The sequence below is a fragment of the Leucoraja erinacea genome, chromosome 8 (assembly GCF_028641065.1).
Source record: "Leucoraja erinacea ecotype New England chromosome 8, Leri_hhj_1, whole genome shotgun sequence".
Taxonomy (NCBI): Eukaryota; Metazoa; Chordata; class Chondrichthyes; order Rajiformes; family Rajidae; genus Leucoraja; species Leucoraja erinaceus.
The window spans coordinates 28777472-28790704 of NC_073384.1; the positions used below are offsets into that span (position 1 = coordinate 28777472).

Sequence of the window (13233 nt, forward strand, 5' to 3'; positions counted from 1 at the left end):
CAGGAGTTTCGAGGGCGCCGCATGAACTGAAAAGAGACGCGCTAGCTTTTGAACCACTACCGCTGAAGTGGGGCTGGGAAGTAGGTCAATCTCAAACCAGCCCGAGTACGAGTCAACAAGAACCAGGTATTGCTTAACATGCCATTCGAAAATGTCAGTTGCCAATGTGGACCATGGCAAGGCAGGAACTGCGTGGGAGAGAAGCGGCTGCTTGGATTGATGGGGCACCAGGCTGTTGCAGATCGCGCAAGCTTCCACCTTTTCCCATATGAACTCGGCCAGAAAAACAAGCTCTTAGCTCAAAGAATGGTTGCCTCGATACCGGGATGTACCCCGTCGATAGTCGAGGCAGTTGGATCGACCTTCCTGGAGCACAAGCTCATCGCGGACCGGGAAGTATGAGCGAATAGCAACTGGTATCCTGTGTTTTGATTATCCAGCCATGCCGGATAATCAAGGATAGGGACCGTAGGGTGTCATTGACTGCTGTCTGCACAGCCAAATCGTCCAGGCATTCAGTGGGAAGGTAGGACATCATTATCACAATGCAGGTGTCGTCTGACAGTTGTTGCTCGCAGGTCTTGCGCGGGGCTCTGGATAGAGTGTTGGCTGGGTGCATGTCTTTGCCTCGTTTGTAAACAAGTTTAATATCGTACCTTTGAAGCTGCATCATCATCCGCGGCAATCGGGCAGGCGCGGAATGGATCGGCTTGTTCAAGTTGCTGATTAGGGGCTGGTAGTCTGTTTCAACAGTCAGTCTTTCCAAAAATAAAGTATTTGAATTTCTCACAGGCGAAAACCACTGCCTGTAGTTCCTTCTCGATTTGATCATAGCGTTGCTCAGCCTCAGACATTGTGCGAGAGGCATATGCAACAGGTCTGCTGTCACCCTCACTGGTACTCTGAAGACAGACAGCACCCAATCCGTACTGGGAGGCATCGCAGGTTAGTGTTACAGGCAGCTTCACATCGAAGCAAGCCGGAGTCGGGGCACAGGACAGCTGCTGTTTTAGGGTATCAAACGCCCTCTGGTGTTGTGTATACCAGGACCAGGTTGCGTCCTTGTGTGTTAGCTGCCGCAGTGGGGCTGACAGTTCGCTGAAGTCTGGAATCTCTGTAGACTGGTTACGTTTGTGAGAACCGGCAGTTCGTTGATGGCAATGGTCTTGAAAGGATCTGGTTTGAGTCCATCACTAGTAAAAACATGTTCCACATGCTTCGCTTCCTTGACAAAATCTGCACTTTAGGGGGTTGAGCTTGAGATGAATGTCTTTAGCACAATTCAGTACTTTCTTTAAATTGGCGTCGTGCTGAAATTCTTTGAAATTCGTTCTGTATGCGGTCGCGTATGGCATGTGGAATTCTATGAGGGGCTCGAACAATGGGCAATATGCTGGGGTCAGTTACAATAGAATACTTGTGGGGTAGTTTACTGAGTTTGTTGTCAAAAAGTTCCTTGTACTGAGAGAGAAACTGTTTGGTAGTGTCTTGGGCAGGGGAAAGTTGGTGCACCTCTTCAAAGCTTACCAATCCAAAGTCCTGGCACCATGTAGAGCAACTGATACATACTCAAAGTAAAGATCCAACAGGTTTATTGGCATATAATAAAGTTACACAGCATGTTGGCATCACTGTCTGCATCACGACTGGCAACTTGTGTCAGGAGCCGTTAGTATGAATGGTGCGGGTATGATAAAAACCTGGACTGGCATATAGATAATAGTGGTGTGTAGCATTTGTGTGTTAGTATTGGTTAACGTACAAGTAGAGCAGATCTACATGTACCTTCTTTGTGACTGATGTTGACGGATTAGCAATCCTGGGACTGCAAGCCTGCCAGGACTTAAACCTCATATGTCTACACTGTAAGATCACAGATACTTCATCTACTCACAGAATTGAAGAGAACACACCTCTTAGTGAGTGACCTACAATCAGAAACAAGTATGATCTCATGGAAATATATCCTGATGGCTTTGATGACACCATTGGTTGCTTTGAGGACTACGATTACCACATCACTCTATATCCAGCAGTGAAACCAATTATCCATCCTGCACACAGAATTCCACTCAAACTTAAAGACAAACTCAAAGCTGAGTTGGAGACCATAGTAGAGAAAGGAATCATTGTCAAAGTTGACAAACCAACAGATTGGGTCAACTTCATTGTAGTGACGGAAAAGCCCAATCATGAGAGGAATAGATCGGGTAGATGCCCAGAGTAGCGGAATCGAGGACTAGAGGACATAGGTTCAAGGTGAAGAGGAGATTTAATAGGAATCCGAGGGGTAACTTTTTATCACAAAGAGTGGTGGGTGTATGGAGCAAGCTGCCAGAGGAGGTAGTTGAAGCTGGGACTATCCCATTGTTTAAGAAACAGCTAGACAGATACATGGATAGGACAGGTTTGGAGGGATATGGACATAGCGCAGGCAAGTGGTACTAGTGTAGCTGGGACATTGTTGGACGGTGTGGGCGAGTTGGGCCAAAGGGCCTGTTTCCACACTGTATGATTGGATCTTTGTCATATTAACAGAGCTTTGAAGAGAGACCATTACCCTATACCCACTCTTGAAGAAATAACTTTCATTAGCTGGAGCCAAGCAGTTCACCAAGGTGGATGCAAGGAACTTAAATTTGAATATTAATATCGATGAAGAGTCATCGAAGCTCACTACTTTCAATGCTTCTTTTGGAAGTTACTGATTTCAATGCCTTCCATTTGGTCTTTGAGTAAGCCTAGATTTCTTTCAACAGAAAATAGATTAAACCCATCATGACTTCAATGGGGCAAGGGATAGCGGATGACAGATGTCATCTTGTCTTTGGACAAAATGCCAAAGTCCATAACTACAACCTCCTGAGGCAATGGCGAAAACCAGAAGGGCTGGCATAAAATTCAATGCTGAGAAGTGCATCGTTAAAAGTATCAGAATGTTATTTCTTTGGTTTGATCTATCCGCCATCATGCGGCACCCCAGTGAATGAAAGATATGTAAAATAAGTAACGATTATAAAGGAAACCAGCCACTGTTAGCTGTTTGTTGGATGAAACCGAGAAGCTGGTGTGACTTGGGTGGAGAAAGGATGGAGAGAGAGGGAATACCAGGGTTACTTGAAGTTGGAGAAATTAATATTCATACCACTGGGTTGTAAACTGAGCAAAATATGAGATGCTGTTCCTACAATTTGCAGAATGGGGGGGGGGGGGGGGGGGGGGGGATGCAACTCGGAGAAAAGTCAAATCCTCGCCAGGAAGTGACTGGGAAACTGGTTCCCCCTTACCCTCCCTCACATCGAAATACTAAAAAAAATCCTCCAGAACATACTTTTAACAAACTAAAAATACAAAAAACATAGAAAAACAGACAGACTGTAGGCAGAGGCTGCCATCATGCAGCACCCCAGTGAATGAAAGATGCAAAATAAGTAACAATGATAAAGGAAACCAGCCACTGTTAGCTGTTTGTTGGATGAAACCGAGAAGCTGGTGTGACTTGGGTGGAGAAGGGATGGAGAGAGAGAGAATACCAGGGTTACTTGAAGTTGGAGAAATTAATATTCATACCACTGGGTTGTAAACTGCCTGAGCAAAATATGAGATGCTGTTCCTACAATTTGCATTTGGCCTCACTGTGAAGGAGGCCTGGGACAGAAAGATCAGTGTGGGAATGGGAAGGAGAATTAAAGTGTTTTGATTTCCAATGGACTATCTCCCATGAACTAGATTTCATCACTCAAACAATTGAGACAACCTAGCACTACGACAATAGAAGAAAGCCTGTCACTCTACAAGTAGACACATTCTCAGAAGGGAGTAAGTGCTACTCTACTTCAAGATGGTAAACCAATTGCATTCACTTTGAAAGCTCTTAACACCAGCCAAAACAAGATATGCCAATATCGAAAGGGAACTCCTGGACCGATGAGAAAAGTTTCACACCTACTTGTATGGAAGGAAATTTGAAATTGAGACTGGAATAGATCAACAAAAATAATCTGTTTAGGTGCCAGACTTCAAAGACTCCTCTTGAGGCTTCAGAACTATGAGGAGTTGCAGCTACCACCCAACAAGTGATTCAAGGATAGCCTGAGTGAATCAAACGTGTCCAGGCAGAAATAAGGTGATACTGGTCCATACAAGATGACATCTCTGTAGAAGATGGTGTGTTGCTAGCTGGTTCAAAAATCATTGTGCCAAAACCAATGTAGCAAGAACTTCTCCAGAAGATCCATGTAAGCCACATGGGAATGGAAAAATGCAAACTGAGGGCAAAATCTGCAGTCTACTGGGTGAACATATACAAAGAAATAGAAAAGATGGTGTTTGAATGTGCTGTATGCCAGAAATATAGGAACACACAACAGAAAGAAGAAATGATACCCAGCAAGACTCCTTCAAGGCCATGGCACATCTTAAGTATGGATTTGTTTACCCACAACCAAGAATGGTACTTGATTGTAGCATGCAACTAAAAGTTTCCACTCGTCAGAAAGATGAAAGACCTGAAGGTATCAACAATGTCTACAGCAGTACTGATCCTGTTAGCTGACTAAGGGATACCGTAGAAGGTGATTTGTGATAATGGGACCAAGTTTGCTTGAAAGAATTCAAGGAGTTTGCAGAAAAATACGGGTTCATCACCACCATCTCATCCCCGCACTATCCGAGCGGTTCTTAGAAAGACAGGTCCAAACCGTGAAGAAAATGCTCATCAAATGCCGAGAGACAAAGGAAGTTATATTGTTACGTGTCGGAAAGGACTGAAGATGCTAGTTTAAATCGAAGGCAGACACAAAATGCTGGAGTAACACAGGCAGCATCTCTGGAGAGAAAGAATGGGTGACCTTTCGGGTCGAGACCCTTCTTCAGACTGATCATATTGTTACAATTGAACGTGTTATATTGTCGGACCTGAAACATTAATTCTGCTTGCTAAATATTTACCGCATTTTGTATTCTTGCCATAACCATTATCAAGTGTGTATCAATTTTGTTTTGTAATTTGTCCACTGGAATCACTTGCAGAACCTATTGTGGAGCAACCTGTTACAAAGGGAATTACTATGAGGTTCAAAGTAAAAGAAGTACTGACACTTTTGAAAAATATAAAAGTGGATAAGTCTCCAGGTCCTGACAGGATATTCCCTAGGACATTGAGGGAAGTTAGTGTAGAAATAGCCGGGGCTATGACAGAAATATTTCAAATGTCATTAGAAACGGGAATAGTCCCCGAGGATTGGCGTACTGCGCATGTTGTTCCATTGTTTAAAAAGGGTTCTAAGAGTAAACCTAGCAATTATAGACCTGTTAGTTTGACTTCAGTGGTGGGCAAATTAATGGAAAAGATACTTAGAGATAATATATATAAGCATCTAGATAAACAGGATCTGATTAGGAACAGTCAACATGGATTTGTGCCTGGAAGGTCATGTTTGACTAATCTTCTTGAATTTTTTGAAGAGGTTACTAGGGAAATTGACGAGGGTAAAGCAGTGGATGTTGTCTATATGGACTTTAGTAAGGCCTTTGACAAGGTTCCTCATGGAAGGTTGGTTAAGAAGGTTCAACTGTTGGGTATAAATGCAGGAATAGCAAGATGGATTCAACAGTGGCTGAATGGGAGAAGCCAGAGGGTAATGGTGGATGGCTGTTTATCGGGTTGGAGGCAGGTGACTAATGGGGTGCCTCAGGGATCTGTGTTGGGTCCTTTGTTGTTTGTCATGTACATCAATGATCTGGATGAAGGTGTGGTAAATTGGATTAGTAAATATGCAGATGATACCAGGATAGGGGGTGTTGTGGATAATGAAGAGGATTTCCAAAGTCTACAGAGTGATTTAGGCCATTTGGAAAAATGGGCTGAAAGATGGCAGATGGAGTTTAATGCTGATAAATGTGAGGTGCTACACCTTGGCAGGACAAATCAAAATAGGACGTACATGGTAAATGGTAGGGAATTGAAGAATACAGTTGAACAGAGGGATCTGGGTATAACCGTGCATAGTTCCTTGAAGGTGGAATCTCATATAGATAGGGTGGTAAAGAAAGCTTTTGGTATGCTAGCCTTTATAAATCAGAGCATTGAGTATAGAAGCTGGGATGTAATGTTAAAATTGTACAAGGCATTGGTGAGACCAAATCTGGAGTATGGTGTACAATTTTGGTCGCCCAATTATAGGAAGGATGTCAACAAAATAGAGAGAGTACAGAGGAGATTTACTAGAATGTTGCCTGGGTTTCAACAACTAAGTTACAGAGATAGGTTGAATAAGTTAGGTCTTTATTCTCTGGAGCGCAGAAGGTTAAGGGGGGGACCTGATAGAGGTCTTTAAAACGATGAGAGGGATAGACAGAGTTGATGTGGACAAGCTTTTCCCTTTGAGAATAGGGAAGATTCAAACAAGAGGACATGACTTCAGAATTAAGGGACAGAAGTTTAGGGGTAATATGAGGGGGAACTTCTTTACGCAGAGAGTGGTGGCGGTGTGGAATGAGCTCCCAGTGGAAGTGGTGGAGGCAGGTTCATTGGTATCATTTAAAAATAAATTGGATAGGCATATGGATGAGAAGGGAATGGAGGGTTATGGTATGAGTGCAGGCAGGTGGGACTAAGGGGAAAAAAATTTGTTCGGCATGGACTTGTAGGGCCGAGATGGCCTGTTTCCGTGCTGTAATTGTTATATGGTTATATGGAATGCTCCTCTTATTTCTCCTCTAGTTTTTTTTTTTGGCCTATACTCCTTGATTATACCAGTGAGTTGTTTTCTCTTTTATTTAATTAAAGTTCTTCAAATTTTTGGGCTCCATTCAATCTCTGAAAAAGCCTAGTTTCTTTACACTTTGCCATAGAATTGAAGTTGCCGAGTCCTATTACCATTTAGTAAATCTCACCTGTACTCTGCAATGCATTGACATCCTTTCTGAAAATGTCATTGTTGTTTTAGCACCATTCAATCTTGCTCTCGATGTCAGCAAGACCAAATAGACGATTGTTAACTTCAAAAGGGGAAAGCTGAGGATTTATGACCCTGATGTTGATGGGTCTGCAGTGGAGAGAGTCAACAGCTTTAAGTTCCTGAGCATGCATATCTTTGAAGATCTGTCCTTGGCCCTGCATGTTGATGCGATCATAAAGAAAGCACATGAATACCCATATTTCCATAGACTTTGAGAAAATTTGATAAGTCGATGAATGCACCCTTGAACTCTATAGATGTACACTAGAGAGCATATTGACTGGTTGCATCATGTTCTGGGTCATCAATTTGAATGGCCAAGATTGAATGAGATTATCAAGAGTGACGGACACTGTCTGGTCCATCACCACCTCTTCACCATCGAAGGGATCTAAAGGAGGCACCAGGGCAGGTCCATGGACGATGCCATCACCCTAGCTCTACACTCACCCCTAAAGCATCTGCATAAGAGACACCTACGTCAGACTCCTATTCATAGACTCCAGCTCTGCCTTTAATAGCATTATACCAACCCTGCTTATCACCAAACTCATTGGCATTGGTGTCAGCAGTCATCTCTGCAACTGGATCTTCGACTTCCTGACCAAAAGACCCTAATCAGTGAGGATAGGGGATAAATCGTCCTCTACGATGATCCTCAACACAGGGGCTCTGCAAGGATGCGTTCTCAGCCCCCTTCTCTTTACTCCTTGTACACCCACGACTGCAGCCATGTACATATCTAATTAAATTTTCAAATTTGCAGACGACACCACCATTGTGGGACGGATATCAAATAATGATCAGACTGAGTATAGGAAGGAGATTGAGAACCTGGTATCGAGACAACAACCTTTCTCTCAATGTTAGCAAGACAAATAAGATAGTGATCGACCAGGAAGCGAAGCGGTACACATACCCCAGTTTTCATTGACGGTGCTGAAATGGTTGAAATCTTCAAATTCTTGGGAGTCAATATCACCAACAACTAGCTCCTGGACTACCCGTATTGAAGCAACGACCAAGAAAGCACACCAACGCCTCTACTTCCTTAGAAGGCTTAAGAAGTTCGGCATGTCCCCTACAACTCACACCAACTTCTACAGATGCGCTATAGAAAGCATTTTATCAGGATGCATCACAGCTTGGTTTGGCAACAGCTCCATCCAAGACTGCAAGAGATTCTATTTTTGTGGCTAACCATTGGTTTGCATCTTGCAGTGTAGCCTCTGTATTTCTGTTCATGAAGTCTTCTGCGGACAGTGGTCATTGACAAATCCACACCTGACTCCTGAAAAGTGTTTCTGATCTGTTGGACAGGTGTTTGGGGATTTTCCTTTATTAGAGAGAGAATTCTTTGGTCATCAGCTGTGGAGGTCTTCCTTGGCCTACCACTCCCTTTGCGATTAGTAAACTCACCAGTACTCTTTCTTCTTAATGATGTTCCAAACAGTTGATTTTGGTAAGCCTAAGGTTTGGCTGATGTCTCCAACAGTTTTATTCTTGTTTGTCAGTCTCATAATGGCTTATTTGACTTTCATTGGCACAACTTGATCCTCATGTTGATAAACAGCAATAAAAGTTTCCAAAGGTGATGGAAAGACTGGAGGAAAGACTAGGTGTTGAGAGCTCTCTTATACCTGCATTAAGGAGGCATTTAAACACACCTGAGCAATTGCAAACATCCGTGAAGCCGTGTGTCCCAAACATTATGGTGCCCTGAAATGGGGGGACTATGTATAAATGCTGCCGTAATTTCTACATGGTGAAACCAAAATGTATAAAAAAGCCTTTATTAAAATCTGAAAATGTGCATTTTAACCATGTGTGATTTTTTTTTTTAATTACAAATCTCAAATTGTGGAGTACAGAGGCAAATAAATAAATGATGGGTCTTTGTCCCAAACATTATGGAGGGCACTGTACTCACTATATCTGGGCTATTATGTTGGTCTTTGAAGTAAGATAATTTTCAATGAACTGGGATATTAACCTGGAGAAGGAGTTACAGAACCGTGCAGTACAAAAACAAACCTTTACCACGTTCATGTTGACCTTTTTACCCAGGTACATTAATCTCAATTCCCTGCACTGAGACCATAATCTTCTATGTCTAACTTATTTAAGTGCCTGTCAAAATGCTCTTCTTCTGGCAATATGTCCCAGTTATCAAGCACTCTATTTTTGAAACAAAAATCCTGCTCTTCAGAGCCTCTTAAAATCTCCTACCACTCACCTTGAAAATATGCTCTTGTTTTTAACACCTGGGAAAAATTGTCATCCTACCATGCTGGACCTTATCAGATGCTTTACGGATGTTCACATAGACGTCTAATTTATTTCATTCATCAATCATCCTGATTTTCTGCTTTAAAAAAAAAAACGCAATCAAATTAGTGAGACAGGATTTCCCCCTCACAAAACCATGCTGACTATCCCATATCAATCCTTGCCTTTATAAATGAACATAAAACCTATATGTTAGAGAGTTCTCCAATAATTTCCCTGCCATGATGCAAGTCTCACAGGTCTGTAGTCACCTGGCTTATCACTGCTACCTTTTAATAAAGGAACAACATTAGTTACCCTCCAGTCTTCTGGTATATCACCTATGGCTAACGAAGATGTCAAAATCTTTGAATGATCAGAAATATCCTCCCTTATTTCTTTTATTGAAGTTTGGGGATTTATCTGAGATTGCTTTGATGTCTGCATGAATGATATACCTCATTTCTGATAACAAGTGAACTAAAATAGGAAGAATATTTTCCTGTTAAAACTTCCAGAAACTTTTATATGCTTTAACCTATTTCTTTGCTGAATAAAGAATAACCCAAATTAATCATAGTGGGAAATTAGGGAAACACCATTCTCATGATAAATTACATGAATGTGAACTTTGTTCCTTTATAGAAGAATTCAGGCCACGGGAAAGTCAATATGGAATCATCTCTAATTATTTCGTTTTTTACCTTTCCCTTTAACTTTTATGTTCCATGTGCTGGAAAGGAAACATTGCTTCAATATCCAATGTAGTTGGGTTCATCTGGTGCTGTGTGAAATATGCTACAGATAAATGATTTTGCTTTTTTTTAAAACAACAATCTTGATATTTGTAATGACCATTGTCTACTTCTTCTTTTCCTTCCCAAGCAACTATTTTCTAAAACATCTGAAATGACTTTGAAAGCTATGGCTTTCTAGAACAATGTTTCATTTTGTTAGGCTTTTGTGTGATGAGGTTTTGTTTGTCCATATCAGCTGTACTCTAGATCATTAATTCATTTTTAGCAATCTCCAGTGAATTGCTTTGATCTAATGATGGAAAATAGGAACCATAAATACATTAAAGCAAATGCTTATGTTAAGCAATGTAGTTTACATAAACTTGCTATTTTGTTAAATGGTAAAGGCCAACTAATCTTGCAGAGGGGATAACAAGATTTTTGAAGAAACTGTCGGCTTAAGGTATAAATACAATAATAGAAACCATAGTTCCTATAAATAAGACTCTCATTATGCACTGGTTCAGACTTCAGTCTCATGTGGGATATGGGATGATAGATAGAACTACTTAGAAGAAGCGGTTAAAAGAAGACACTCAATCTCAATCTGAGTGAAAAGCAAATTATTTCAAATGCCATTTAAATGGGCATAGTCATTTGGCACAGAAAATGGTACACTGGCCCACTTTTTCTATGCCAACCACCAAGTATTCACCTACACAAATCCCATTTACCAGTAATTCAAGTACTTGTAAGGTCCGATTAAATGCTGTGAAAATCTCTGCTTCCACCACCTACTCAGGCAATGCGTTTCGATATCTAATCACATAGGTAAGGGGTTCCCAACCTTTTTCATCCCGTTTACCCCAGGCAACTTTAATAGCACATAACAATGTTATTTCACTTATTTATGAACAACTAATGCTGAACAGACACCGGTATACCAGAACCAAACACAGTTAGTCAATGAGAAAAAATATGTACCAATCCAGAATCAACAAATTTACGCCCCCCGGGTAGGCGAAATTTACCCCAGGTTCGGAACTCGTGACATAGATGAAAAAAAAACTATCATTGCCCCTCCCCTAAATCTGTGGCATCTAAAACTAGAGTACAATACTATGAGGAAAGGTTTCTTACTATATACCCTATCTATGCTCCTCATTTTTTTTTCTCTATTAGGTTCTTTCTGTCTCCTCATTGTCCCATCCACCCTCCCTCCATCCTTGACCGCTCATCTAAGGAAAGCAAAAGTCACTCGGGCCTGGTGGACTGGCGGCTAAGTCACTCGGGCCTGGTGGGCTGGCGGCTCAGTCACTCGGGCCTGGTGGGCTGGCGGCTCAGTCACTCGGGCCTGGTGGGCTGGCGGCTCAGTCACTCGGGCCTGGTGGGCTGGCGGCTCAGTCACTCGGGCCTGGTGGGCTGGCGGCTCAGTCACTCGGCCCTGGTGGGCTGGCGGCTCAGTCACTCGGGCCTGGTGGGCTGGCGGCTCAGTCACTCGGGCCTGGTGGGCTGGCGGCTCTGTCACTCAGGGCCTGGTGGGCTGGCGGCTCTGTCACTCAGGGCCTGGTGGGCTGGCGGCTCTGTCACTCAGGGCCTGGTGGGCTGGCGGCTCTGTCACTCAGGGCCTGGTGGGCTGGCGGCTCTGTCACTCAGGGCCTGGTGGGCTGGCGGCTCTGTCACTCAGGGCCTGGTGGGCTGGCGGCTCTGTCACTCAGGGTCTGGTGGGCTGGCGGCTCTGTCACTCAGGGTCTGGTGGGCTGGCGGCTCTGTCACTCAGGGTCTGGTGGGCTGGCGGCTCTGTCACTCAGGGTCTGGTGGGCTGGTGGCTCTGTCACTCAGGGCCTGGTGGGCTGGCGCCTCTGTCACTCAGGGTCTGGTGGGCTGGCGGCTCTGTCACTCAGGGTCTGGTGGGCTGGCGGCTCTGTCACTCAGGGTCTGGTGGGCTGGCGGCTCTGTCACTCAGGGTCTGGTGGGCTGGCCGCTCTGTCACTCAGAGCTGGTGGGCTGGCAGCTCAGTCACTCAGAGCTGGCAGCTCAGAAACTGACAGAAATTCTGCCCAAAACACGACACTGTGTGTGAGAGAGAGAGAGAGAGAAGGGTGAGAGGGTGGAGAATCAATTTTAGACATTTTTCATCTTTTTCTGCAGATCACAGCAATGAAGGAGGAAAGTCGATCCTGGCCTGGATCTTACAGGGAGCCAATGAAGGAAGGGAGAAATATACTGGGGTGAGGTTTAATGCTGGCGGGGGGGATACTTACTGATGGGCCAAAGGGGTTCCTGGGCTACTACAAGCCTGATGGGCTGAAGGGGCTCTTTTAAAAAAAATCTGTGAAATCTCAGTGAAAAGCACTTTTTCTGGACTTTTCCTGGCCTGGCATGGGCATTTTGGGCCAAAATGCTCCTCCTGGGCTAATACGGCCATTTTGGGCAAAAGGGACTGGTTTCTCAGCTAATAGGAGCCTTGTGGGCTGAAATTAGTGGTTTCATTTCATTTATAACTCATTTTATTTCCATTTCAATTTCAAGCACAGGCCAGGCCAAACAACTCATTACATTTCCATTTCCATTTGCCTCTCAATTTCAAGCTCAGTGCAGGCCAAACAACACATTTCCATTTCCATTTCAATTTCATGTTCAGGGCAGGCCAAACAACTCATTTCATTTCCATTTCATTTCCATTTCCATTGCAGTTTCAAGAACAGGGCAGACAAAACAGCTCATTGCATTTTCATTTAATTTCCATTTCCATTGCAGTTTCGAGCACAGGGCAGGCCAAACAACTAATTTCATTTTCATTTGGGGCTAACAAATCATTTATTGCAAGTACATTGCAGACTTACCGTTCAGTTGATTCACAGCTTAGATTCACAGCTTAGATTCACAGCTTAGAATCACAGTTGTGGCCTCTCCCTCACGATCTTCCAGAGTGACTGACTCCCATCCAGGCATCCAGGGTTTTATAGACCTGCCCTCCCCCCAGGAAGGGGCGTTACCTTCATCATGGTGATTGACAGGCGAGAGGACCAATCAGCTGATCTCAAGATTTTTTAAACACTCATAACTTTTTTTTTTTTCTATCGATCTGAAAATTCCTCGGAGCTGCCTCAACGGAGAAGGTCTGTGAATAAGATGGCCAAAAATCATAGCGATATAGGGTAGTGTTTTTTCTAAAATCAATATACAGTGCAGACAGGAAGTGGTCAAGATCAGACTTTTAATTATATAGATACTCTTAAACAATCACATTGTTGTTCATTTTG

General features: G+C 43.2%; 1 protein-coding gene across 4 annotated transcripts in view; it reads left to right on the top strand.

Moving 5' to 3' along the window:
• The window catches only part of LOC129699479 (RAC-gamma serine/threonine-protein kinase), a 356110-nt gene that overhangs the window by 48259 nt on the left and 294618 nt on the right, over positions 1–13233 (top strand). The window contains exon 2 of one of the 4 annotated variants that reach the window (XM_055639306.1): positions 12119–12198. The exons of the other annotated variants lie outside the window; for them this stretch is intronic. The gene's annotated coding sequence lies outside the window, so the exon portion shown is untranslated. The remainder of the gene's footprint in view (positions 1–12118; positions 12199–13233) is intronic. 4 annotated transcript variants of the gene reach the window in all.